We start from the raw sequence: 27,806 nt of genomic DNA on the forward strand, positions 1-27,806 counted from the left end.
ATTTCCTTGAGCACTGGTTTAGTTGAGGATCTCTTTGTGTGTTTGCTAGCCAGTTAGACTTTCCTCTGTATTCCTACTTCCTAACACTATGCTCCTTAGCACATGGTGGAGACTCAATAAATTACAACTTAAAGGCATAAAGGAAGGAACAATCAAGAGCCAATTTCTGGCAGTTTTGCTTTTGGATTCTTCTTGATGAAGCTGGGAATTTGGTTTAAGAAAAAGAGTTGCCTTAAAATAAAAGGAGATGCCAGTGACTAGAGACGGTTTTTAAGGGCATTACAGCAGTACAACCCACATTCGTATTATGGGAAAACTGTCCTAGCAAGCACCAATCAACAGCACGCTCAGGTGAAATCTGAAAATGAAATCTGAGATGCTCTAACATGGCATGTTAAGGCTAACCATGGTCACAGGGTCTCTCATTCCAAGCCACCAAATCCTCTGGCGAACAGTTTCTGGTATGTTTCTAGGTCAAAAACAGTTCTTGTTAACTCATAGATTAATCTCTGAGGCTATTAATTAGAAAAGCTTAAGTCTTTCTTCTCTTGGCAACTGAATTAAACTTACGCTTCTGCCATTTTGAATATAAGCTAAAGTACAGCATCCTGTCACACAATAAAAGAAGACCAAGGAAGCTAAGAGATTTGACCTAGGATGTAAAAAAATCTTTACAAAGTCCTGACTTGCAGCTCCCAGGTCAAGATTTCTGAGACTCATTCATAGGACTCCATTTACCATGGAAGATCTCATCACCAGGATGAATAAAAATGGACTTAGGCACCTTTACCAGAAAGGAAGGTCAAAGAGCAAACTTTGATACAGGTACATAACCTTGATATCACTAATAGGTTTGGGGACAAAATAACTTTTTTTTATGTTTATTTATATTTTAGAGGGGGGGGGCAGAATGTGAGCAGGGGAGGGAGGAGCAGAGAGAGAGAGGGAGACATAGAATTCGAAGCAGGATCCAGGCTCTGTGCTGTCAGCACAGGGCCCAATGCGGGGCTTGAACTCATGAACTGTGAAATCGTGACCTGAGCTGAAGTCAGACACTTAACTGACTGAGCCACCCAGGCACCCTGGGGACAAAATACTTTTGATATGAAAATATGTTATATTTCACACAATTTTTTCGTTAAGACTCAATGTAGTATTTTCCCAAGATATCTCTGTGGGTCACTGCAGAATTGGGCAGAATCAAGCCCATTTGATCCATAGAATAACTGGGCCATGGACAAGGGTTAGGTCATAGAGTTATAGAAAATACAAATTGGAGAATTCCAGAATTTAGAAGACGGATACAGATGTTACTAAGGAAAGAATTCTAGGATATAAGAACTAAACACTGGTCCTTAAAGGATCAGCTACACAAGCAGGTAAGAGCACAAATAATTCATGGTATTCATTTCTCAAACCACTAAGAGGAATACTCTGATGGAGTACATCTCAGTTAGAACTGACAATTTTAAATAAATTTGACTTTTAAAGTGAATTAGAAATTTACTTCCATTTTATATGAAAGCTTTTCTTCTTTATGTCCCTTCCCTTTTATAATATTCTAACAAAACTTCTTTCTTTCCCTTTGAAGCAGGGGTGTCTCTTGGTTCATAAGAGATGGTTTATAAATAACACCTACTATTTTGAACAGAAAATTTTAAGAGGCAACCCAATTCCGTCATTCCAACTGGAAGAAGTAGTAAGTTTCACTCTTTTTAAAAGTCACATTGATCCAGGTCACACTTAACTTTATCATTAATTACTGTGGCAGACAGACCCCAAGGAGACCCTCCAGAGAGATTCACCTCCTGGTGATCACTCCTTGTATAATCCCCTCACCTTGAGTGTGAGCTTCCAAGCAGTGGAATATGACAGAGGTGACAGGATGTCACTCTTGTGATCAAGTTACCTAACAGGGGAAACGTGATTTTCCTAATTTCTTGACGAAGTAAGCAGTCATATTGAAGAAGCCCATGTGGCAAGGAACTGTGGGTGGCCTCTAGAACCTGAAAGTGGTCTCTAGCCAGCAGCCAGCAAAAAGCTGAAGCCCTCAATCATACAACTGGGAAATGAATTCTGCCAACAACCTGAATGAGCTTGAAAGTGAAGCTTAGAAGTGCCTTGAATGGACTCAACAGCAAGCAAATAAAAAACAAACGTTCTAATGCTTATAAAAACCTATTCATTTATTCATTCAATGAGTGTTATAAATTATTTGAGTGTCTGCTTTGTATTTGGCCTTGTTCTAATTAATAAGATTACAGCAGCAAACAGGATGAAAACTTAAGTAAACAAATAAAAATTATAATTATAATGTGATAAATGCTATAAGGGAAATAGGGTAACATGATAGTCACAGAGAATGGAGGTGGCTACGTGAATGATTGGGGATTGACTCTTTGAAGAAATACAGTAAAACGGACACTTAAAGAATGAGAAGGAGCCAGCCATGCAAAGAGCCAGAGAAAGACCATTCTAGGCTGAAAAAACAAATGCAAAAACCCTAAGAAGGGAATGTGCTAAATGTTCACAAAACTGAAAGGAGGCAGTGTGGCTAGGACATAATGGGCAAAAGGAAAAGTGGTCAGAGATAAAGCAGATAAGGGTCTGACAGGTCCCATGGCAAGGAGTCTGAATTTTATTCTTTTTACAGTGGGGACAGAGACAGGATCTAACACACATTTGCAAAAAAAGCATGCTGTATATAATGGACTGAAAACAGACAGAAGTGGAAACAGGGAGTCCTGGTAAGAGGCTTTTTCAGTATACCTAGACTGTGGTCTAGAGTCAGGAGGTTGGAGTGGAAAAAAGGAGAAGCAGTCAATTTTGGGAGATGATGAAGCAAAAGAAAGGATCAAGGATTTTAATAAAAATAAATTTTTAATGAGGATAGGTTTGTGGCTCTACTAACTGGGTGGATGGTGATGTCATTAATCGAAAATAGGGAAAGATGGCAGAGATTCACTTAATGGTTTCCATCTTAAATCTGGGGAAGGTAGGGAGAGTTAGCAGACAGAGGCCAAGAGTTCTTTTCTAGACAAGTCTATTTATTAGACTTCCAAACTGAAAAGTCAGGTTGGCAGCTAAATATATGGGATCTGGAGCTCAAGGGAGAGATGTATGGGGAAGCATTCCAGGTATGAACATAATAAACATCTAAAACCTGGGGAGGGAGGCAAAGTGTAGGGAAAGGCTTGAGCAGCAACAAGGGACAGAGGTGGAAGTGTGCACTGTAAGCAGCTATAAAAATGAAAAACTGAATACAATTCTTTTGCAGTTGCTATTTGCAAATAATTCTGAAATTCATCTAAAAACTACTACTGGTTTATACTGAGTGTTCCCTCCAGAATCCTTTTTATGAACACCTAGTAATTTTCATTGGATGAGACACTTAACCTTTAATGATAGATATTCCATAAGTAAATGATCATGACAGGACTGAATTGTCAAGTGAGAATTCATAATTTGGTTCGGGTGTTACCACCATGAAGGGGCAAAATACAAAGGGCTGCGGAGAAGCTATATACTAAGCTGTCAAAGTTCTTCAAGTTCCTTGTACAAGAAAATCCATTTTTTTAGTAATAACACCAGAAAATATTTATATTGGGTGCTAATAAATGTCTGGAATTTTATACTGCTAACTTAATTCATCTTCACACCCCTGTGGTTGTTATTATTGTTGTATAATTAGCTCCATTTTGCCTAAGAGTAAAGAGGCACAGAGCAGTTAAGCAAGTTGCCCAAGGTCACACTGCCAGGGTGTAGCTGAATGCAATGGGTCTATTGCTGGAGCCCAAGCTTTTGAACACAATGCCCTTCTCTGTTTCTCAGAAGTGAAGTGGTATCATTTGATCTAGCGATGCTAATTCCAGCTCTCTTGCTTGGGTTGCAAAGAAAACCCACTGACTTTACCTATTTTTTTTTTTTATGGGAAAGTTTTGTAACAACCAGGAACACATTTTTTGTTTACAAGGTAATATTTTCTATTCATTCATAAGGCTTACCATGACTAAAAATAATCTGACAAAATAGGTATGCTTTTAAAATTCTGTATCACATTGTTCTTATTACAAATCTGATGTAAATGGTGACAGTGTCTATGTAGTGACCAAAAAAAGAAAAAAGAAAAGAAAAGAAAAGAAAAGAAAGAAAAAAAAAGGAGATTTGTGAACAAAGTACAGTCGTTGTTTTGACAGGGTACTAGTCTTTTCTCTTATAAAACTATAATTTACTTTCTCCTGTTCCCTTTCCCTCTAATTTTTCTATCCTTCTGTCAATAAGAAAAATCAATTACGGCATTTTATTTGACACACTGAAAATAATTATGATTTGCCACCTAACCAGCTCAGCTATGAATGACAGATACTTTTTCTTTTTCTCAAGGGAAACTTGACTGCTTTGGGACATTCCCATTTCTGGGTTTTTGTTTGTTTTTATTTATTTTGAGAGAGAGAGAGAGAGAGAGCACAAACACGAACCAGTGGGAGAGGGGCAGAGAGAGAAAGAGATAGGTGCAGAGGATCCAAAGCTGGCTCTGTACTGACAGCAGAGAGCCCAATGCAGGGCTCGAACTCAGGAACCATGAGATCATGACCTAAGGCAAAGTCAGGCACTTAACCAACTGAACCACCCAGGTGCCCCGGGACATTTTCATTTATGGTTGGTTCCTTCACAGCAGAACAGTAAGTATGGAGGTTAGGACATAAGTATGTTCATGTCAGAGTCAGAAGAAAAGGAGTTATGTCCCTTCTATTGGTGGTTTTCCTTCTTTCTCCTTTTGGGTAACTATCAGTCCTGATAAGTTCTAAACAATTACATTTTTTAAAATGTAAAAAGCAAATTATTTCATGGCTACCTCCCTTTTTTGGGCAAATAGTACAAGAGAAAAGAATGATGTCCAAAGGTCTTCAGGACCTATGCTCCCATTTCTCCTAAGTAAATTCCCATATTAGACTATATTCCAATATATATGCCTTCTATTACAATAACTTCTCAAAACTTTTAGGACTGGAAAGTCTTACAGGACGTCATAGTATAACCTTTCAGTTCACAGATGAGTACATCTGTACACAGATATTGGCTACAGTGATTGAAGTCAGGACCATGTTCATGTGCTCTTATACCTTCTACCATGAACAAGGAATACAACCCAAGTTTCCTCAGTTTGGTTTTTCTATAGCTGCATTTCAAAAGACAACAAATTTTCCTTTATTCACCAAACATCTGAGGACACAAAAGTAGGCAAAGTCAAAAATTACTAACTGCAGGGAACCTGGGTGGCTCAGTCAGTTGAGCATCTGACTTCAGCTCAGGTCACAATCTCCCGGTTCATGAGCTCCACATCAGGCTCACTGCTGTCAGTGCAGAGCCTGCTTTGGATCCTCTCTCCCCATCTCTGCCTCTCTCCTGCCTGTGTTCTCTCTCTCTCCAAAATGAATAAACGTTTAAAAAAAAAATTACTAACTGCAATACAGTATGATGAAGTACAATGGTTCCCAAATGTCAGTTCATGACAAACTTTTTAGTGGTCAATTGCAAAATGAGAAAAAGAACAATGTCAAAGTTTTTCGACGAGATGAATTTATTCAATTTAAAGAACTGTCCTGTACTATATAATTAAGACACTCCTGCTATTTTGGTACTAAAACAGTCCTTTAATTTTTCCCTGTTATGTGGGGGGGAGAGAAATATATCACTCTCCTTAACCCTACTATATTAGTTATCTACTGCTGTGTAACAAAATACCCCAAAATCTAGTAGCTTAAAACAACAAACATTTATTATCTCAGTTTCTATGGGTCAGGAATCCAGGAGCAGGTTAGCTGGATGGTTCTAGCTCTCATGAGGCTGCAGTCAAATTGTCAGCTGGGGCTGAAATCATCTGAAGATCTGAGTGGGTTGAAAGATCTTTTTCCAAGATGGCTCACTCGCATCATGGTTGGCTGATGGCCTGAGCTCCTCAAATGCTGTTGGCCACAGGCCTCAGGTCCTCTCCATATAGGTCTCTCCTAGGGCTGCTCACGACATGGAAGTTGGCTTCCCTCCAGTGAGTGATCCAAGAGAATGAAAGCATCCAAGACAGAACCACAATGACTTTTGTAACTTAATCTCAGAAGGGATATGCCATTACTTCTGTCATTGTCTACTGGTCACAAAGACCAGTACAATGTGGGAAGGGATTATATCAGAGTGTTAATACCACAAGGTAGGATTACTTTAAACCATTTTGGAGACTGGCTACCAGGACCACATTTCTTTTCTTTTTTTTTTTTTTTTAAGTTATTTTACTAGACCACAAAATCAAATCTGAAAACTTTTGCAATAGAAAGGACATAAAAGTTAAAAGATTACTCTTCTAGTTAATGAAAAATTAAGTCACTTGATTTTCTTGCCTAGGTTTCTTTAGAAAATAAGGGGGTTGGATTTGATAGTTTCTTAAATACCTTCCAGTGCTAACACACTACAATTCTACACTAGGGATGATGATGATGGTGATGATGATGATAAAGATGACAATGAAGACAAATTTGATAACTTGCCCAGGTTCACTAGGCTAATAAATGGTGAAGCCAAAATTTGAACTCAGGAAATTCGACTGTATAGCCTATGCTATATATCTTAACCTTTGGAAATAAATGAAAATGAAAGACAGTGAGAAACACTAAACAAGTTAAGTAACATCTTGCTACCTTACTCTCTCATCCACTGCAAAAGGGAGAAAACAATCTCATTCCATCCCTACTAAGTATTTCATAAATACTAATTAGCTATTTTATTATAACTTACTTAGGACAACGTAATATAAGGGCCCACTTCAAGAAACCCGTCTTCATAACAACTTGTAATATAATAATGCTTTCTGTAATATAAAATTTCCATTGTAAAATGAACATGCTTGCTATATTGTTAGGGTATCACCTCCAGATGACTTTGGTAAAAAATACCCATAGTCAAGGAAAGCTTCTATGCAGGCTTGGAGAGGGGGAGGGGGGTGGTGGTAGTAATTTTTAATTTTTAATCTTGGTATTTTTCTCTCCTTTTTCTTTCTTCTTCTTCCTAAGCACTACTTTTAATTTCCCTTGGAAACTTTATAATAGCTGACTTTTTAATAAATCATTTTTCATTAATGTTTTTAAAGAAAATATGACAATCACTATGCAGATAAACAAAAGACCATACTATAATGGTTTAATATTATTTATCCTTCTCTTTAAAAAAATACATATACATACACATATATGCTCATTGGCATCATATTGATGATAGTTTCAATTATGTTTTTTTCTAGATGTCTTCTGAATGTACTTCTTCGTCCCCCAAATATTAATACTCTTTTTCACCAAAATTAGAAACCACTGAGCGAACGCTATTGGTATCAATAACAAGGAAAATCTGTGACTGTGGCTGCTCAGTGCTCAGTAAAGGCAATCTTCTGGCATGAAACAAGGCCAGAAGTCAGTTAAAAAGAATGATGCAAAATTTCTTAAAAACCTCGCCAGAGAATGAACATGAAAAATAGAGGGCAAAATAACATTGTCAAATTTGCTTTCCATTTTAGAACTCAAGGCAAGACAAAAGTCACCTTGGGAATAGTAGACAATGTTTCCATTGCTTTTCACTAATATGGCAGAAAAAAATTAATGTTTCAGGCATTCAAGAGTGACAATTGTCTTTCAGACAGTTGGAAAGGACTTGAAAAAAACATTTGTTGGAATAAATGGAATGTGCCTTGGCTTCTGTGGTCAAAATTTCTGGGACTCAGCTGAAACAAGATTCTGGCTTAAGACTTATATGGTTTTCATCACCCTATAAACATTAACATTATTGATGCAGATCTGTCGCTTGAAATATTTTACCCATATCCTCCACTGCAAGGAATTTTCTTTTTACCCATTCATCTCTAGTGACAAATTTGTGGCACTTACAAATTTAAAAGGCTGTCAAAATCTAATAATGAAACCTTGGGGGGAGTCATATGGGGGCACAGATCAGAAAGAACCAAAATTAATTTCAGAGGATTTACTACATAGGTTAGGGGTCACCATAAGGTGAATTTCACTCTACAATGTGAAATCTACAGAAGCAATACCTTCCCAGAAGTAAAGAAGTGGTAGAAAAGGAAGTAGTGCTAGTCAAGGCATGGAACAAAGTGAGAAACTCGTTACAGAAAGCAATGCATAGACAGCATAGAAAACCACATGTCGTCAGTGACTTGAAACCATGCCATACTTGTTTTAATAATGGCTAGTTCTAAAAATCAGATATACTTTTCAACCATTGATAGCTCACCTGGGAAACTATCCATCTTAACAGGAATTGAATTTAAAGGCTTGAGTTCTACAAATCTTCCCTAGAAAGTGTAACAAAAATAGAAAGATAATTTAAAAAGAAAAAAAGGCCGGGACATTCCCCCCTGCCTAAACCTCCATGGTACCTGGTACTAGAGAAAGTCCAGTGGCTGGGAACATGTGTTCCTCAAGGCCTTAGTCTAGGTGTCTTGAGGAAGGAGTCAGAAGGAAGAGGCTGCAGGCTGGTACATCACGCAGAGGACACAGATGAGGAAGGTGCTCATGAACCAGGCGGAACCTCTGGAGAAGCTCTGGCCTGGGATACGCCAGAGACCATACCGGAATAAGACCTGGGGCATTCATTCTGAGTCAGACTATAAAACAGTTGCCTTCTGTGAGAGGTAAAAATTAACGTGCCAGGACTCTCGGCAGGCTGATTTCACATAAAAAGGAGATGGTTCAGGACAGCACACCATGGAAAAAGGAGCCCGGTGCGTAAGACAATCAATCCTGATAGAAATCTGAGGTGGGGAATCAGGTCACTACTTCATAAATGCTCCTAATGTTGGAACCGCAAGTCCCTAGACCACAGTCCTTTCTACCATGCCAGGGATGGGCTGGTGGTCTCCCAACTACACATGCTGAGAGAGAAGAACAGGAGTGTAGACAAAAAACTGTGCCACACCCTGCCACGACTGAGTCTTTGTAGCCCTTACTCACACCAGGGGAGAGGCAAATCCTTCCCTCACCTTTAAAGCTAAAATCTCACAGACCTAAGGATTGGAAACCCTTTACTCTTGCCTGAGTTCTCAAGTCTGAGGTCTGGCCGTTTGCAATTTTTCTGTACAGTGCCCAGATGCAGAAGGCCGGAAGGCAACAGACGCTGCTCAAAAGGTCTGGTGAGCGTGCTGGTCAGATCGTTAAGACTGCTTGCTGCACCGCGTTTTAGTTTCCTAGGGCTGTTGCGACAAATTGCCTTACACTAGGTAGCTTAAAACAACAGAAATGTACTCTCTCACAGCTGTGGAGCCTAGAAGTCCACCATCTCTGAGCGAGAACCCACTCCACTGCACTCTCCTAGCTTTTGGTACTGTTGGCAGTCCTTGGTATTCCTTGGCTTCCACTTATATTCACTCCAATCCCTATCTCATCTTCTCATAGTGCTCTTTTCTCTGTGTGTGTGTTTTCTCATACAGACACCAGTCATTGGATTAGGGTGAGCTCTAATCCAGTATGGCTTTATTTTAATGATATCTATAAAGACCCTATTTCCAAGTAAGACTATGTTCTGAGGATTTGGGTAGCTATGAATTTGGGGGGCACATTAGTCAACCCAGTATACCTCCAAATTCACCACAAGCAGCATCCAAAACATTTATTCCACCTATACAGCCAAATATTTATTTTACCTTCCCTCACCAAAGAGGAAAAAAAAATGTAGGATTCTTCACTAAGGAAATTAAAAAAGCCCCAGGGAAAAAGTCTTCTGAAACGTGGCATGTAGACATTGCCCAGTTAAAGAATAGACACCTCTCCTCAAGAGATCACAATAAAGCAAACTACTTGCATATAGCAAAGCTCCATCTGGCCTCATATGGCCATATTCTTAAATAGGAAGAGATCACCATGGCTCTCTCAAAAACTGAAAAAGTCTCCATTCCAAGGAATATCAAGATAACAGAAGAACAAAACAAAACAGACAAAAAAAAGCAGGAGAAACAGAGATAGAGGGGGAAATCCCTCTGGTTTGCAGTCTTAGGAAAATAAAAGAAAATGTTGTAGCTAAAAATAAAAACAAACAAGAAATAATACCATAAGAAAGGAATTACAGATCAAGAGATCATTTTTTAGAAATTAAAGTTAAGATTGAGGAGAGCACCTGTTGGGATGAGCACAGGGTGTTGTATGGAAACCAACTTGACAATAAATTTCATATTAAAAAAAAAGATTACCAAAATGATATATTCAAAATAAAATGATTAGAAGGTAAAGTTGAGGGCTGGCCCAGCACAACAATAACAAAAATCAAAGGCTGAAAATTTCAGAAAAGAGAGACAGATTCCACCTAAGATGGTCCTTATCTACCTTAGCAAAGTTAGAGAAAACACAGGACAATAAATCAAATGCATAGCACAAGGTATTTTAACAGAGCCAAATGACATCTTCAGATTATAAAAGATACAAGTGTCTAGCCCAAGGAATGAAGAGAGACAAGCACCTAGGCATATAAAGGAAAATGGAAAAACAACAACAACAACAACAACAAAAACTTCCAGAGATGTGAAAAACAGGTCCCCCTCAAAGGAATGAGAATCGGGTCACCACCAATACCACTGCATGATAGAAAGTGATAGAATGGAAGCAACAAAACCTTGGAGGAAAAATTATTTTCAACCTAAAATTCTGCACCCAGGGAAACTATTATTCAAGTGTGAGAGTCAAATGCCTTTTTGACATGCACAAAGTCAAAGCATTTACTACCTCTTACACACCTCCAAACAGTTATCTATCAATGGTAGGGTTTTACTTACTGCTTTTTCCTCTTTTCAAACCTTCCACGTACTACTAGTGTAATAAATGCTTTGTGTCTGCTGAATGAAGGAGAGTTTAAAGCAAAGGTCACTTCTTTTTTTCCTTTTCCCATCACTTGTAAATAATTTGAAAATGGCATGTCACAGTTCCTAAACGGGATTCAGAGATCAGAGTCACGTGACTTAACCCTCATGAGATTAAAAACTTTGGAAAGCATTATTTTGTTCTATATAAACCAATTTTCTCCCTCTACACAGAATCCCCAAATTGGTCTCTTTCGTCAAAAGAAAACCAAATGGTAAAACAAATGTAGAAGTATGAAAGCTATGTACCAAAGTATTTACCAGAGAGCCTTGTTTTTAGTTAGATACTTACGACATGGGTATGTAATGTTCCTGAATATGCTACGTAACAGGGACTGAACATATAACAATTGCATATTTGAAATCAACATAATTTTATATTAAGAAACAGGTATTCAATTCTTTAGTACAGAAAATGACATTTATACCAAGTTTTCATTGGAAATGCCAGTATTTCCTCTCTATATCTTAATATACAGTGTACAGTTATAAACTAAAAATGAAGTAACATAGTTTGTTTAACAGCAGTATAAAGAATACTACCAAAACCCTTTTCTCCTTTCATGTGTGACATGCATAAACAAGAATGGCAACTGTAATCAAGTCCTCTCTTCAATAACATAAGCAGCATGGTTACAGATGCCCAGTGATGCTCAATTATATTAATTATGCATACAACTTAACTATTAAGAGCACAGACTTTGAATCAAAGTAGACTTAGCTTCAAATCTTGGCTCTACTATTAACAGATTTTTAACCTTGTGAGCTTCAGTTGTTTCCTTGATAAAATGGAAGAAGAGATAGTGCCTGGCCTAACAATATGGTGAAGATTAGATTACATGGTTAATCTAAGTTTTATTATAAGCCTGGCACAGAATAAGGGCTCAACAAATGCTAACTGCTATGATCAACATCACCACCACCACCACTCTCATCTGTTGGGCAGGCAAAACAAAACCCCAAAACTGGAATGGATCATTCTACTATTGAGAGAAGTATTCAGCATTAGGCACAGACCCTATACAAATACAATATATGCATCTCAGAGGCCTGGGAGGTTACACAAATCAGGCCAGGAATATGACGGAGATGGGTAAGGGCTGGTGGTTCACTGGTGGTGTGTCCTTTCCAATCAAACTTAAAAATTATTTTAAAATTCCAGTGCTAGCTAAATGAAATCTTCTGCTGGTGAATATGGCCCATAGGTAACTGGTTTTCACTGCCTGAACTAAAACCATTATTTAAGGTCTCAAGCTGCCCCTTAGAAAGATACCAGAAAACAGGATTCTAAGATTCCAATGTGTTGCTATGATTTTTTTCTAGATTTCTCATTTTAATAAATCTTTTTTTCCCCACAGAATAAGAGTTACATGTTTTAATTACAGCAAATTAGGAAAGTGTGCAGGTGCACAAAGGAGAAGAAAATGACACATACAATCTTATCACTGGGGAGCAACTGATCTTAATGTTTAGGGATTTTCCTTGTTCCTTCAACTTTTCATCGGCATATTTTTCTTCTTGTAATACAAATACAAACCCAAGTTTTTGACTGAATATTTGGACGTTTGATTTAAGATTCTTTGGAAACTTAACATTAAATAATTGTAGCTTATTCAGTTATATGGACACACTTTAGTAATCCAAAGTCTTTTTAAAAATCGAACATTTTCCTTTGCTTTCTCAGTATTTAATTATAGGTAATACTGTAAGAATATGTTTATGCATAAAATTTAAAAGTTAACTTACTTCTTAGGACATAATCGCACCCCCCCCCAAGAATTGGTCAAAATGAAAAAGGACATTTTAAAGTCCCTTGATAGATATTGTCCATCTGAACACTGAAATAGTTACATCAGTAACTAATCCCACAGAAAGATTAAGGAATGCCTTTTGGCTATCTGTTTGCCAACTCTGAATCTACGGTATGTCTAACACATATGTTAAATTAAGATTCTGAAACTACTCCTTACACATCATCAAAAGAAATTAAAGTCCAGGGAAACATTAAAATTATCATCGTAGCAATATTTTCAACCAACATCAACCCTGAATTTCTTTTTGTTTCAGAAGTATAGGAATAAAAATTAAAACACTGCATCTTACTTACATCAACATTGTCACAGAGCCTACTGTAGAGCTCTAGCTCCCGCCGGGATGTGCTATGGAACCTAAAGTCTATCTACCAGCTACAGTTAATACAAACTGTATAATCATACCTGATTCACCTATTTCTTTTTTTTTTTTTTTTAATTTTTTTTTCAACGTTGTTTTTATTTATTTTTGGGACAGAGAGAGACAGAGCATGAACGGGGGAGGGGCAGAGAGAGAGGGAGACACAGAATCAGAAGCAGGCTCCAGGCTCTGAGCCATCAGCCCAGAGCCCGACGCGGGGCTCGAACTCACGGACCGCGAGATCGTGACCTGGCTGAAGTCGGACGCTTAACCGACTGCGCCACCCAGGCGCCCCAAGATTCACCTATTAAAATGAAACTTGGAGGGGTAAAGCTGATCACTTCATAAAAGTAATCAGGGTCTTTAGTAATTAACGGTCTCGGTTCTCTAGGACAGGTGAAACCAGGTATCATGGTCAGGTTTAAGAGCCCCATATAACAAAACAAATAGTGCCCCAAAATCTGGAAGTGAAACCAGAGTTTTACATTTCCTAACAGGATAGCATGGGACCATACACACACCTAAACGCCAACAACAAAACAAAACAAAACAAAAAAACACGAAGGACTAGGATACTAAATTTTCTTACTCATCTCATGAGATGGAAATCAAGTACAAGAACAGCGAGGCATTTGAAAAATAAAACGTCATTATCATTAGATGTTATAAATTGGTACACGTGGAAGCACTAATTACCAGTTAAGTTTAATATGAAGATACTGAATTCAAAGTTCCTTAAGGGTAGGGATCACGTTCTTTGTGATTCCCATGGTTTATAGCACATTTGCTTTGAAATTGAGGGTATAATTATTTATTGAGTAAATGAATAAATAATACTAGTAAACTATATTTGATTAGTATCATATGCAAAATGGCTTTCAAAATATTTTCACAGAACCTTTGAATCTGTAAGTCCTGGTAGGAACATGTTTCCAAACATTTTAGATCCTCTATGCAGGAAGAAAACAATTATAATATTCCTAATTTTTTTTGTGCTTTATAACATTAATTGTGAAATAAGTTCCTCTCAGCATCGTATCTTAAAATAAAGCACTGTCCTTGTTCATTAGATGTTCAAGGGGGGAAGTAAGAGAATGACTATATATGTCAATTAAAGCAATTATAGAACAGAAAGATGTTGGGATGAATATCCATCAAGTTAGTTTTAGAACACATAAGAAGCATCAGAGTTTTGGAGGAAAAAAAAAAAGGCAAAACTGCCCTATCTTGGCTGAGTAGCACTATTAAATTCAGATGCAGGGTTCTATTTAGTTTGGACAGGTCCCAGCCACAGAACAAAGTCAGTCTGTCTTAGTACCATAACTGAATTCTACAAGTTAACAGCTTTTCATGAAAAGCTGCCATTTCAAAATGTCAATCAAATCTGAGCATAAGTGGGAACTCCTGCAGAAATAACCAGCTGCAGGTTTGAAAAACATTTTTCACTGAAAGTGGAAACACAAAAGATGTTTGAACGGGATCTCTTTTCATTCCTGTAACAGTAGACGGCCATTTTCACAACATCAAGGACAGAAAACAGAGGGCAAAATTGCAAATAATGTCTTGAAAGGGCTATTTGCAGGGGTGATGACTGATTCAAGTTACAAATGACAGAATTATTGGCAAATGGGAACTCATTAATATGAAATTGTTTGTTTCTCATTAACTGATCACAGTCTCAGACTATTCTTTTAATTGCACTTGAATGATTATACAATACAGAATGAAATGTAGCCTCAAGTTTTGACATTTACTTTCAACTTCTTTACAGAAATTGATAATGGTATCACCTGTCTTTATGAGTGTGGGGGAGGTCGCCAATTATAGTTTATAATCAAATTTTAAAAAACATTATTTCACTTTTCAGAATGTCAAAGACAGTAAAAATACCACGAGATCTCGCACCTTTCTTCCAAGAAAAAAATCCCTTCTAAGCAATGCTATAATAAGGTGAAACTACATAAGGGTAGCAAATATGATGTACTGTATGTGGAAAGGAGCTAGTACTTACTCAGGAAGATGCACGTCAGAAAGTAAGACTCTGTAGAAGACCTGTCAGCACACTAGATTTTCAGAGGCATAAAGCAGCATACAGATTGACCAGAAAATAGCTTTTAAAAACTGTTGCACAATGGAAAGAGAGTGATGCAACACAAATGCCCTACAAACATTTTCTTTTTACATCACACACTTCCACAAATTATTTTTTTTTCCACTCATTGACAGCTAATAGGAGAATTTAATGTTCATAGAAATGATGACTCCTCTGAACACCAATGCAGTTGTCTGTGCAGGAGAGAGGATATTAACACTGATTTTCTTTTGTAGAAACAGTAGGGAAACTCAAAACTGTAGTTTAAAAAGTACTACCTATACCATACATAAGGTTCTATTAGCATTTTCTGGGCTCCCAAGATTAACCAAATTTTATGTATTTGGAAGATTTGGAGAACCTGTTTGAGCCTTGTTTATATACTTATTATACCCCATATTGTTGACACTTAAATATGAAAACAAACAGGTGGTATTTAGAAATTAGACTCCAACTCCCAAATAAATGCTACAAACTATTTAAACCGAGAAGTGTTTTCATACTGGTATGACATAATTCAGGGATGCGAGAATCTGCTGTCTTATGTCTTTTTAAGTTCAACTTCCCTCATTTTCAGAAATTTAGTCTCTCTCTGTTTTGCTGACACAAAAACTGACACACATCTCTCCCAAATGCAGATTTAATTTTAGTAGGTATGGTCTAATTAACGTACTTAACTCTAGCCCAAATTGTGATTCTCTGGTTTCACACACCTATATCTACCTGGGAATTTCTCTTGGGCTTATAATCAACAACAGCAAAGACTCAAAATAAGCACCTAATACCATTCGTATATAAAATTAAGTAAGCAGAGATATAATAAGTCTCACTAATCTCCCTTAATCTTTCCAAAAGAGCCACAATTCAAGGTCAGCTATATACACCAATCACATTCTCCATTACAGAGAAATAGTCTTCATTCTAATGTGAGTAAATGAATTCAGTTTTAATATGTGTTTCCAAATACGGGACAGTTAAGCCTTGCCGCAACAGCATCTTCTGCTCTACTTTAAGAACTTTTCATTTAGTGCTATAGCATTCATAGAGGTTCCTAAGAGAATACCCAATATTTAGTTCCAAATGCTTTTAATTCTTGCATTTGAACAGCTGTATGAAGTGGCAGAGCTTCTTAAAAAAGTTGGTGGGAGAGGGGGGCACGAGTTGGTTACCAGTTGTCACCCAAAGATAACAGTTACTTTTATGGGGGTATTACAAATGCAAATGGTTAATGCGGTATAAATTGTATACTAGACTTTAGTTAGAATGTCTAAAGCTATCACACAAGGCATTCATCTGTGTTCCCTGTTTATGGGAATGAAATATGTAGTCATTTGAAGTCCACAATATGTATACTGTGTTTGTAATAACTGTAGATTTTACAAGCACATTATTCTTTCCATTAGGATTAAAACCTCACCGAATAGCAATTTGTGAAAGAATTCTAGCAGGGCCCGGAGCCCAGAACTCTGACCTCTGATGAGATGCTTGGCAGCAACAAACTCTGGGTCTAGGCAAAACATCTGGTTTGAGTTAGACTTCCTGAAAAAATAGCCCCTGTACTGGGGAAACTGGTATTCACTCAGCTTTGTATATATACTTTGACTGACTTCAACACTGCTATAGGAAAAAAAGAGAGAGAGAGAGAGAGAGAGAGAGAGAGAGAGAGAGAGAGAGAGAAAGAAGAAAGACTCCACTAGAATACTTGTCAATCACGATAGACTCTTTGGTGGCCCCTCTAGAATGAAACTCTCTTATTAGCTAGAATAGTCTTTCTATCTTCCTTCCTTATTTCCACGTTATATCATATACAGTGTATAGTAACTTCAAGATAACTTAAAAATAAGTCCAAGTTTGCTATTAGCAAACACAATACATTACTTTTCTTTTAATTACTCCAGGGGAGAATCACCAGTTATTTTTAACTTCATTCTGTTTACATATATGGAGGGAAAAAAAATAAAACAACATTGTGAGGATTCCTATAAATTTGGTAAATATTAAAACTAAAACAAATTAAATAGCTTCTAACTAGTGTTCTTTCTAAAAATGATAAACGTAGTAGCAATGTTTATGGGTAAGAAGTTCTTGGAGTTTCTGCAAATTTAATAAAAATCAAATCCAAAAATGATTCCTCTAGTGTGTGTGTGTGTGTGTGTGTGTGTGTGTGTGTGTGTGTGTGTGTGTTACAGACAAAAATCTTCCGGGTTAATATGCAAACACGACACAACTTGGAGACGGGACATTACTTAAAGGTTCTCCTGCCACTTTCATCTTCTGATTAGCAGGTTTAGTAGGACAAATGAGGAAATCCATCCACTGCAATTAACATAAGTCTCTAGGTTATTTAAACCCATCAAAAGGGGACATTAAATTATTCCGCATTCTTATATATACACAGAGTCTTTTGAAGCAGGGTTCTTATATATCAGACTGAAGACAATCCAAAACGATGAATGGTGCTTGCAAAAGAAAAGGGCAGTATCTAGGTAAGCTGTTTACTATAGCCAAAAGGATGTAATATAATACTGTATATAAAATTAAAAGAAGCATAAAAACAGGATATTCCCATGTAGTACTCTCTGCCTTGACTACCATTTTCTTTGAGTTTCTAGTAAAAGCAAAAATGTAACCCAACCTATCCCACGTCAATGTGTAAGATTAAGGTTGAATGGGATGTGATTGGGAGCATGGTTCAGTTTGAAGGGTCTGGAAAAGTTCTGTAAACCTCAGGTGGTGGTAAATTGCCATTTTACCTTTCTATACATCCCTTTAATTTAAGTATCACTTTCGTGAATAGAACTACAAACTCATTTAAGTTTAGTCTTCTGACAGAGCAGTGTGGAACAGAACATAATAGCTGTACATCTCATTAAGTACAAGTTTGCTTTTCTACTAGTGGCATTGCTAAGGACTCTACTGAACAATTAACAGGTTATAAGACATCAATGTCACTCTCCAACAGGTATCAGCCATCGGCAAAACCCACTTCCACCATACTTTAGGGAGCTATTATTTATGCTCTGCTTACAGATTAAAAATAAAATCTTATTGACCAAACCCAAGCCAGCATGTGCTCAAAGTTCCTCAGAATCCTCCTGACACACACACACTTGTTTGTCGACTTGTCACAAATAGCACAAATAGTTTTTAACATCTGTCACAACTATTACTCAGCGGATTATAAGCTTTGTACTATCTCCATATGATACACTTTTTAAAAAGAGCACTCATTTCTACCACAAAGTCTTGTTAGTTCCATTCTAATTGAATCCACAAAATAATCATGGAAAGTGAAAGATTTTGTTTCTCTTAACACTGTTTCTTGAATCCATAATTCTTATAAATTTTAACATAACGTGCATTTGCCAGCTTTGAGTAAAGTACCACGTCGCTGAAACTCAGCCCTTCTTTTCTCCACACCCTTGCAACCTTTTTGTGTACGCGCCCCACATACAACCCTCTACACTTCTTAGCTCAATAGAAAAATGTTTCTCTAAAAGGTGTTCATTTTGATACAAAATAAAAGTCAATAAAGGACATGACAAATTCTTCCCATTTAAATGTAATATTTTGAGAGAGTATATTATAAAATACAATGCAGATGTATACCAGCAAATGCCTACCGGCACACGTTTACTTTTCTATCTCAAAACAAGGATAAACTAATCCTGTTGTATTCATTTCTGAAAGAAGGCAAAGGCATTTTTGTTTGAAGCTGTGTGAGAATGCACTCAGAATTATCATACATATTTAGAGGTAATCGCACTGTAGGTATATGATGAGCGGCTTAGAAAGTTTTTAGAATAATGATTGCCTAAAATGCCTACATAAATTATTTTTGAAAGACTGCTTTCCCTTAAACCTGACTGCCTAACACTCTGTGTCTGAGTCAGAGCATAAGCATAAATGTATATGACTTGACACGTGCGATGGTTTAATTTTGTCTGATGATTAAAAAGAAAGTCATTATCATAATTCTGAAGGCCACTCAGAGAAACCCTTTGAAGCACAGGGAAGGGGACTCCTCTGTCATCCTCCTTATGAAAGAAGTAGCAAGTAAAACACTTTTCTTCTTCATGCAGCTTTGGAATGTACATAGCTCACTCCTTGAGTACAGATCAAAAAAACTAACTGTAACAATGAATAAAATAATAAAAAATAACAGTGGTGATTTTGTATTATAGTAGTACTTTTACACTGGAATTAAACAGCAGATTTTCTTTCCAAAAGGCATAAAGAGCATTTCACTGCTAACCCCCTGCATTTTTGAAAGCTGTGGCCACAAAGGCACCTTTATAAAATAAGCCCCCACTTGTTAAAACTGTAACATTGCCACCATCACTAGAGTTTCACCTTAGTGACTTAAATAAATATAAATAAAGTAATAAACACTATATGTTTTATAGAGTTCTATGAACCAGAAAAAAAAAATCACCTTACAAAATAACCTCCTGGCAAATGCAAAAGAAAAGCTAAATTTGGTTTGCTCATATTTTCTGAGTTCCCAGAATATAAGAAGCAGCTAGGGGAAACCTAACTTATTTAACTGAAAGACTTTTGCTTATTTCATTTTCCACATTAGCCTTTATGGAAAGCAAAGGAAAAAAAGTATTAAACAGGAAAGAATCAGAGAAAGGCAGTCATTAAAATAAAAAATATTTAGGGGGTTAAAACAAAATATCTTTCATAGTCTATGTTTTAAGATGACCTTGAAGAAAATCCGTCTACTGACTGATGTCGGATACCGAAAATAAGCTCTGTAAGAATCAGATATGATGGCTGATATTCTAGGCGGTAAAACGTCCAGCAAGTAAGCTACCTGCTTCGCATCCCTAGCAATTAAGTGATGGAAAAACACCATGCTGCTGCTGTCTGATGGTTGTTGTACAAACTGTTTTACCCAGAATTGAGGAACAGAAAATACTAATGACTACTATTGTTTCAGACTTGTTAATATACTAATGGAGATTTTGTAAAGTTTGAATGTAATTCTCCAGTCACCTGGATGATAGCAATAACAACAACACTTATTTTAAATGACTCCAAATTATATACAGTTGAGTCAATTTTAATTTGTTTTCATTTAAGGTCTTCTAAAGTTGAGGCCAGCATGCTGAAGAAAAATATTAAACTATGTATAACCCTGTGTCAACATATGATGCTACTGGGAATGGTAAGTGAATTAATTTTCCAAGGAAAATTAATTACTTATGACTTACAGTTGTAAAAGCAAACAACGTAACTCTGGATTAGGGCACATTTAATTTCTGTTTGTAGGAGCGATTAAATTAATTTCATATAATTCATGGTATGTAATGGAAAGCAGAACAAAAATGAAATTCTAGACAATGACTGACATAGAAAAATGTATATATTTATGAACCTGATCCAAAAATAAAGGTCATGGATATTAATCACTGGATAATAAAACAGCATTTTTAATGGCCCTGTAACAATGGATTTTTAGCATAGTTTTTAAGAAAACTTCTCCAAACAGAAATGTCTAATGGAGAAAAAAATAGAAAACTGTAATTACATCCTATAACATCTCTAAATCTCCTTCATCCCCCACCCCCCAAAACAGGTAGTTGGAATAAAGGATTTGCACTTCTTTTATTTATAACAATAATTTTGTCCACATAGATTTGGGGGAGCTAAAACTCAATATACCATTAAGTGGTTTTCTTAAAATTACAACTAAATTATCTTCCTAAAACCCAAATAGTAAAGTGCTTCTAAAATGGATCATCTGTGATTCATTTGACTGAATTATGTACCTGAGTACTGCTAAGACAACAGATTTTGGCTAACTAACGGATCCTAAGAATATATGCACAGCTGTACAAAGGAAAATATTCATTTTTTTACTCCATCATTTCTACCTGTCCCGATTAAGCTAGACATAATCTTTTAATTTTGGATTCCAACTTCATGGCACAGCCCAGGTGTTAAAATCAAGAATTAAATCTTGCCCTGATAGTAACTCCAATGAGTTTCAAGTAGCTATATGAAATGTCATTCTCATGATGTATTAAAAACACACACGAAATCAGAACATTTCATATTCTGGTAATAATCCTAAGTACTGACTATCCCTGGCCACCTGGTGGAAATCATTGTTAGACAAATTCCCACTGACGTTTGGGAGCATGGACTATGAGGGAGTAAGCATTTTGACATATTCTTTTAAAGGAAAGTAAAATATTTCCATGACTTTTGCTTTTAGGAAAGAATAGATGTGGGCTTCTGATCAAAGATACAGCATGAACCCTTAAAAAGATAGAAATAAAAACTACACACATGCAAAATATACATTTCCCCTCAAAATTTTACTTTTTACAAATTTTAAAGTATTCCCTTTTCCTGGTCACACCTTCTATCAAGAAGAGCACTTAGTATTCCCATATTATCTTTCAAGATAAATATTTATACAGGAAAAAATTAATTTATGTAACATTGCCTTTGAGACCGAAGAGAGAAAATTACTAAAAATATTCTAAATTCCATTATAATTTTAGACCTATTAAAGGAAGAAGTTGTTACATTACTTTGGAGTCTATGAAAATTAAAATTTGTGGAACTATAGTCTTCAAAGGGGATTTTTTTTTGAAGTAACTGTACTATGAGAAGACTATGGACAGAAACTTTCATTCCAAGAGAAGCTGTGACTTAAGCATGATTAGGAAATGTTTTTGCCTATTTTGAAGAGTAAAACTAAATGGAGCAATGGAAACGTCACCTTTCTGGCTTCTTTTCCTAAAACACAGGTTATCCTTATTTCAAAAAGGACCTCACTCAGCATAACCCAGACTGAAAAAGGGGTCTGCTTATAAAACTGTCCTAGATAGGTTCTCTTTAGGGTAGGAGGCACATCCAGCTTTGGTTCAACTAGTAAAGCTACCCAGGGGGCTGAAACATCACCTTGGACTCTCAGAGAACTGAAACTTGACTTTATTTCCTTTCATTTCTGGCTTCAACATCAGAACGGGATTTTGAAAAGACAGAAAAAAGAAGAGAACGGATGGGAGAACGAAACCATGTCCTTCTAGATCAGAACGAAATCAATCCTGCCACCCACATCTGTGCTGCTTAACTACACTCGTGAGAAGAACACTGAACGCTTTTCGGAATGGCAATAGAGTCTACAAGATGGATGGGCAAGACTTACGGTGACACTCCCTCCTTAGAAAACACACACACACACACACACACACACACACACACACACACACACACACACACACACACACCACCCTCTACATTCCCTTGAGTTTGAAATGAATTTCATAAGTCTCTTCAGGCATCTTTCTTTTATTACAGCCCACATTCATATTTCAGTAGAACAACTACAAGGGAGTCACTAATTTTTTATCTAAACTATGACGTTTTGGCAAACGTTATATAACCAACTATAAATCCACAACAAGCCTCAAATACTAAAGAGCTGGTAATTATATGATGAGAAACAGCTTGATTATGGGAGAGGCAAGGCGGGCTGTCAACAAACAAACAGCTGTTTCTTATTGACAACCCATAACTAGATCGTGCATCCCAACAAACTAAGGAGTTTGTTTCTGTTGTTGCTGTTGTGTTTGTTTTTAACTATTCCACCCCCTTCCCCTCCCACGTCCAAAATACTGAGTCGATTTAAACATTAGATGCAAACCACAACAGAAGAATCGGATACACAAGGATAACAAGTAAAGCACTACAGACTTATAAAAAAATTCTGTACGTAATAACTAACAGAAGTTTAAAGTATACTTTCCAATTCGACTTCAAATGGCTATCTTTCCCTGTGCAACACGTCCTGTCATTACTATTTATAAGAGGCAGCTCCGGCAATGGGCCTGTTTCCTCATTCTTGGATTATGACCACAGCAATGCTGCCACTCTGATCCTTTGTTCTGGAAGCTTTCTCCGTAGCTTCTTCCATCCTCCCTGTTAGCAGCAGGGAATGAGCATGCTTAGATCTGCCAGTGTGAACTCTAAGGTCCATTGTAACTTGAAACTAAATGATTCTAGGAATACTTGATAAGCTTAGCGTATGAATCAATAATGGGAATAAAAAGAACCTTAACATCACAGGTTAAAAAAAAAATCCACAAACGTAAATGGAATCTTTATTTGATGTCCTCGTCATATGAAATAAAATCACTTTCACATTTGCACCTTCAGGCACTTTCATGTACTTTTTGTGTGTGAGGTTTTTTTTTTTTTTAATACATATACATTATTTCCTTTTAACACCCTTTCAGAAAGCATATAGGTAACCTTATTTTATTTTCCAACAAGCCACGAAGAAGTAAAATTACTTTCCCAAAGTCACACAGCAAATGTAGCTAAACCAAGATCACAGCTCCTTTTGCTGGGCCCCTGTGTTCTTTCCACTGAACCACAATGAAATGAGGTGGGAGGCCAGTGAAAATGTTCACGCAATTTCAGTGGTAGGCAGGTTCCCTAACCATATAGAAGCTTTACCTCTCTGGGAAATTTTGGTTAAACACACCCTGCATTATAACTACCCAATACAAGGAGGAGTATATGTCAATGGGCATACTTAATGCGTCCCAGGTATGACTAACAAGTATTTTAATCTAGAATCCAACTTTCCTTTGCAAACTTAATGATAAACAGAGGATTTCTCCACAAGAAGATAGCTCCTATCTCTCTCACAACCACAGGGTTCCATTTTATTTAAAATCATGCTCTTACCATCTAGCAGATTGGGCTGGATATCTTCTGTATTCTGCTGCCATCAGTGGGTCTGTGTTCGGTTAATGCTACTCTGGGAACATGCCCGTAAATTTGTATTTTGAAAAATTCAAAGTTGCTTAAATTTGTCAACACATATCTGAGTAGGTTTCAAATCGTAAACGAGGGTAGACTCACTTTTTTAAAAGCCTGGTTGTATTTCACACCATATGAAGGGAGGGGCCCCGAGAAAAGGGACTAGGGAACAAACTACCTCTTCAAAAAACAGCTCACAGGAGGTTGGAAGGGAGATGAGGAAAGAGGCACATAAGCAAAAGGACTCAGCAGGAGAAAATGCTGAGGAAGGCAGAGAAAAATGGAGGGCATGCTTGGAATTAAGGTTTCTCCATTAGCCATGCTTTTAAAATAACTGTTACGCTCTGTGTGTGTTTGTGATGGGCATTTAGGAAGGGAAGGCAGGGTAACAGACTTTTTAAAGCCAATTCTCAAGAATAATTTTAAAATTTCAATCTTTTAAAAAGTAACCAAACCGTTGTGAAGATAAATCCACTTTGAGCCCAGTAAATGCTAGCTGACATGGTATCAAACGTAATGTCTCTGGGAATGTCCAAAACATAGTTTCATTCTCCTAGTGAGGAAGTCTCAAAAGTTTGAGAGCCCCAACCAACGTCACTAAAATGAAGTTTTGCCTACAAGCCAATTCCTTTTAAAATTAAATGTCTATCCCAGTCTGGGGCCGTGGATGATCACGGCTAATCACCGGGGCTAGAGCAGTCTCAGAGTGGACACATTCTCACCAGGACTGACTGCTCATGATGACTGAGTAATAACCTAACCAGGGGTGCCAGTGCCCCCTCTCAGTCTACCCTGTTTACATAAACCACAGGCCTGGACCTCCCTCCTCTACACTCTGTCTTGAAACTACACAAATAATGTTTCTCCTGGTCTTTACCAACTCTCTGGGGAAGTGCTATGAGGGAATGACATAATTTTTAGAGCAAATTGAGGACTCTGAAAAAATGTGGTGTGCCACTGCAAAGCAGCAGAAATAAAATAGAAAACTGATGGTCATCCATGGTCTTTCATGGAACCATGTAATATCCCAAATATAAAATGCTTTAATGAATTCTTATCAGTTAAAGGCCTTACTGATTTCCAAGACTTTGTTTGTAAATGGTTGGTATGTGGCGCATCTGGAAAATGAAGGGGGTCTTTCAAAAATATTGCCAGGAAGATGACCTATTTTCCACTCATTCTCTAGGCAGGTTCACATCATCACATGCTGTTTATGGCATAACTCCACAGAAAACAAACTTTTCTTGATCTTGAAATGGCTGTTTATGAGTATATAACAAGTGCTTTATACCTTGTGTGCTCATTAGATGGACAGGTCTTCTTTTGATTCCATTCTTTTTTTTTTTTAAGTTTATTTATTTATTTTGAGACAGAGCACAAGCAGGAGAGGGGCAGAGAGAGGGACAAAGAGAGAGAGTGACAGAGAGCGAGAGAGCGAGAGAGCGAGAATCCCAAGAAGGCTCCACACTGTGAGTGCACAGCCCGGAGTAGGGCTCAAACTCACGAACCATGAGATCATGACCTGAGATGAAACCAACAGTCGGATGCTTAACCAACTGAGCGACCCAGGCGTCCCGTGATTCCATTCTATACTATGTGTGCCTCTATGTGGCATTACATCCTCACCTCTTCCCACAGCCAAGCCCCACTTCAGAACAGACATTTGTCAGAGACTACTCTGCATGAGAATAATTTCCTTTCCAATATAGTATTCCGAAACAGCACATTTCTAAACACATCCTACAAAAGGGAAGGACAATAGGTTCCTCACTTTCCCTTAATTCACATCTGATACCAGGTAGTTATCCTCATTGGCTGCAGGTTTGTAATACTGATTTACTTTATGAAGTCCTCCTATGAGGTATATATGGGTTGGGAACCATAAAGATGCTACCAACTTCCCTAATGCTCTTAACACATGGATCTCTTCTTTTATTTTTTCCCCTTAACTTGCTGGCAGGTTAAGTTGATTTAGATCATTCATATTCAGTAAATGCCCAAAATCAAATGAAGGAAAAAAAAATTAAGTTTAAGATTGGACAGAAACATTACAGGAAAAAGGGGGGGGGGAGGGGGGGACCATTTTGTAGATAAACTTCATGCTCTGGCGTTGAAAGTTATGGTCCACAAATCAAAAAGCAGTCATTTCTACAGAGCGAGGCTTTTCCACCGTTCTCTCAGTGAATCACACTGTGGTTAGCTGAAAGTGCTGTTCACATAATAAATTAACCACCTCATTTCCTTCATCACCAAAATATACATAGCACCCCCATACAGATTTGTTTTAATAAACGTAATAAAGCAAGCCCAGAGGTTATGGCTGTTATGACATAATCACACCTCTGAGATTTGAAAACACTCACTTGCACATCATGCCTCAAAAAGTCTTTGCAAGCCCCCCTCCAACAAAACCTAACTGCACTCATACCGTCTGGCCCCATTTATCCCAAATAAATAATGAAACAAAAGCCGTGTATATGTCCAGAAAAAAATTCTCGCTTTCAATTATACATTTGAAAGGGAAATACATCTTTTTAATAATACTATACAATAAACAGCTTGGGAGCCTGATCTGGATTATTAAAGAAAATACATCACCAGAGTTAGCAGTGCACAGAGAAAGCAGCCAACTAGCCTACCCAAAACCAAAGATCCCTTCTAAAGTTGGTTGTTCAACAAGACAAATGACACATGACATTTCTCTCTGTGGAACTAAGAAAACAATCTTCATTCTGTACAAATGCAGGCAAATTAACTTTTCTTACCTGTAATGATATTTAAAGTTCTTGAGAGCAACCCCTCCCCCCAAAAACTTCTCATCAGTATAATTTTTCCTCAATACAGACTTTTCCCCTTAGAATTCCTTTCCATGATCACCAGAAAGAAAGCCACTGTTATACAACCATCCACAATATAAGAGAGATCTTGAGGAGAAATGTGCTGTGAGTGAATCCATGCCATAATTTAATGAGGCCATCTTTCTCGTCTCTGCATCACATTATTATCACTTTGCCGACAGGGTTCACTTCTTACCTATGCATTTAAGGCATCCTGTCACAATGCCTTCCCCTTGAATTTAAAATATAATATAATCTTACAAGTAATTAAATTTACATCTGTGATATTTTTTTAACCTGTGATATTCTTAAAGACCATGATCAACACCTACCCCAAGATACACACATAATGAGTTCATTAATATTCTTTAAAAATATTAGATATCAGGTATTCAGAATATAGTTTTTAAATTCTCAGAAGTGGCCCTCCCCTAATATTTATACATTTTATTTCTCTTCCTGATTGCTATAATTACCTAACACAATCTTATATTTGGACTTTCAAGAATCCTTTCTAATATGAACATTACTGTATTATACAGATAGTAGTTTCTTACACTAAGAATTACATCCAAGATTCTCTTTTAGAATGCCAGTTATCCACACATAATTATGTATTCAGCAAAACAGAATGTATTATCTATTTGAATGTCAGAATTAAACACTTTTGGAATAATCTTATTCTACCATCTTTAGTCTGTAGACTGCCCATCCGCACACAATCAACATTGGACCTAACCAGTATACCAAAACTTCCTCAGGGCTCTGTGGCAGCACAGATAAAATTGTTAAGAAGTTTCATAAACTTACTTTTTAGGAGATCATTTCACTTTGAAGACTCTATTTCAATGAATCCCACTGCAACAAAACTTTTTCTTTGATAAAGATATAGACTGACTGGCAGATTTTGTCACAAAGAACACTCCTCTGTGAGTGCTCCACCTGATCTCTGGGAGAATTATCTCCACAGAGAACAGAATATGCATTATAGAGCGAGAAAGGAAGGAAGCAA

General features: G+C 37.1%; 1 protein-coding gene and 1 long non-coding RNA gene across 5 annotated transcripts in view; one reads left to right on the plus strand and one right to left on the minus strand.

Annotated features, from left to right (window-relative positions):
• SRBD1 (S1 RNA binding domain 1) overlaps positions 1 to 27,806 on the minus strand; it is a 201,828-nt gene that overhangs the window by 48,537 nt on the left and 125,485 nt on the right. The window lies entirely within an intron of this gene.
• Positions 1,042 to 22,590, plus strand: LOC122496796. Its single transcript, XR_006300947.1, has 4 exons — positions 1,042 to 1,379; positions 1,595 to 1,699; positions 20,256 to 20,340; positions 22,151 to 22,590. It is a non-coding gene; the product is annotated as an uncharacterized LOC122496796 (long non-coding RNA).

The sequence above is a fragment of the Prionailurus bengalensis genome, chromosome A3, assembly GCF_016509475.1.
Source record: "Prionailurus bengalensis isolate Pbe53 chromosome A3, Fcat_Pben_1.1_paternal_pri, whole genome shotgun sequence".
Lineage (NCBI taxonomy): Eukaryota > Metazoa > Chordata > Mammalia > Carnivora > Felidae > Prionailurus > Prionailurus bengalensis.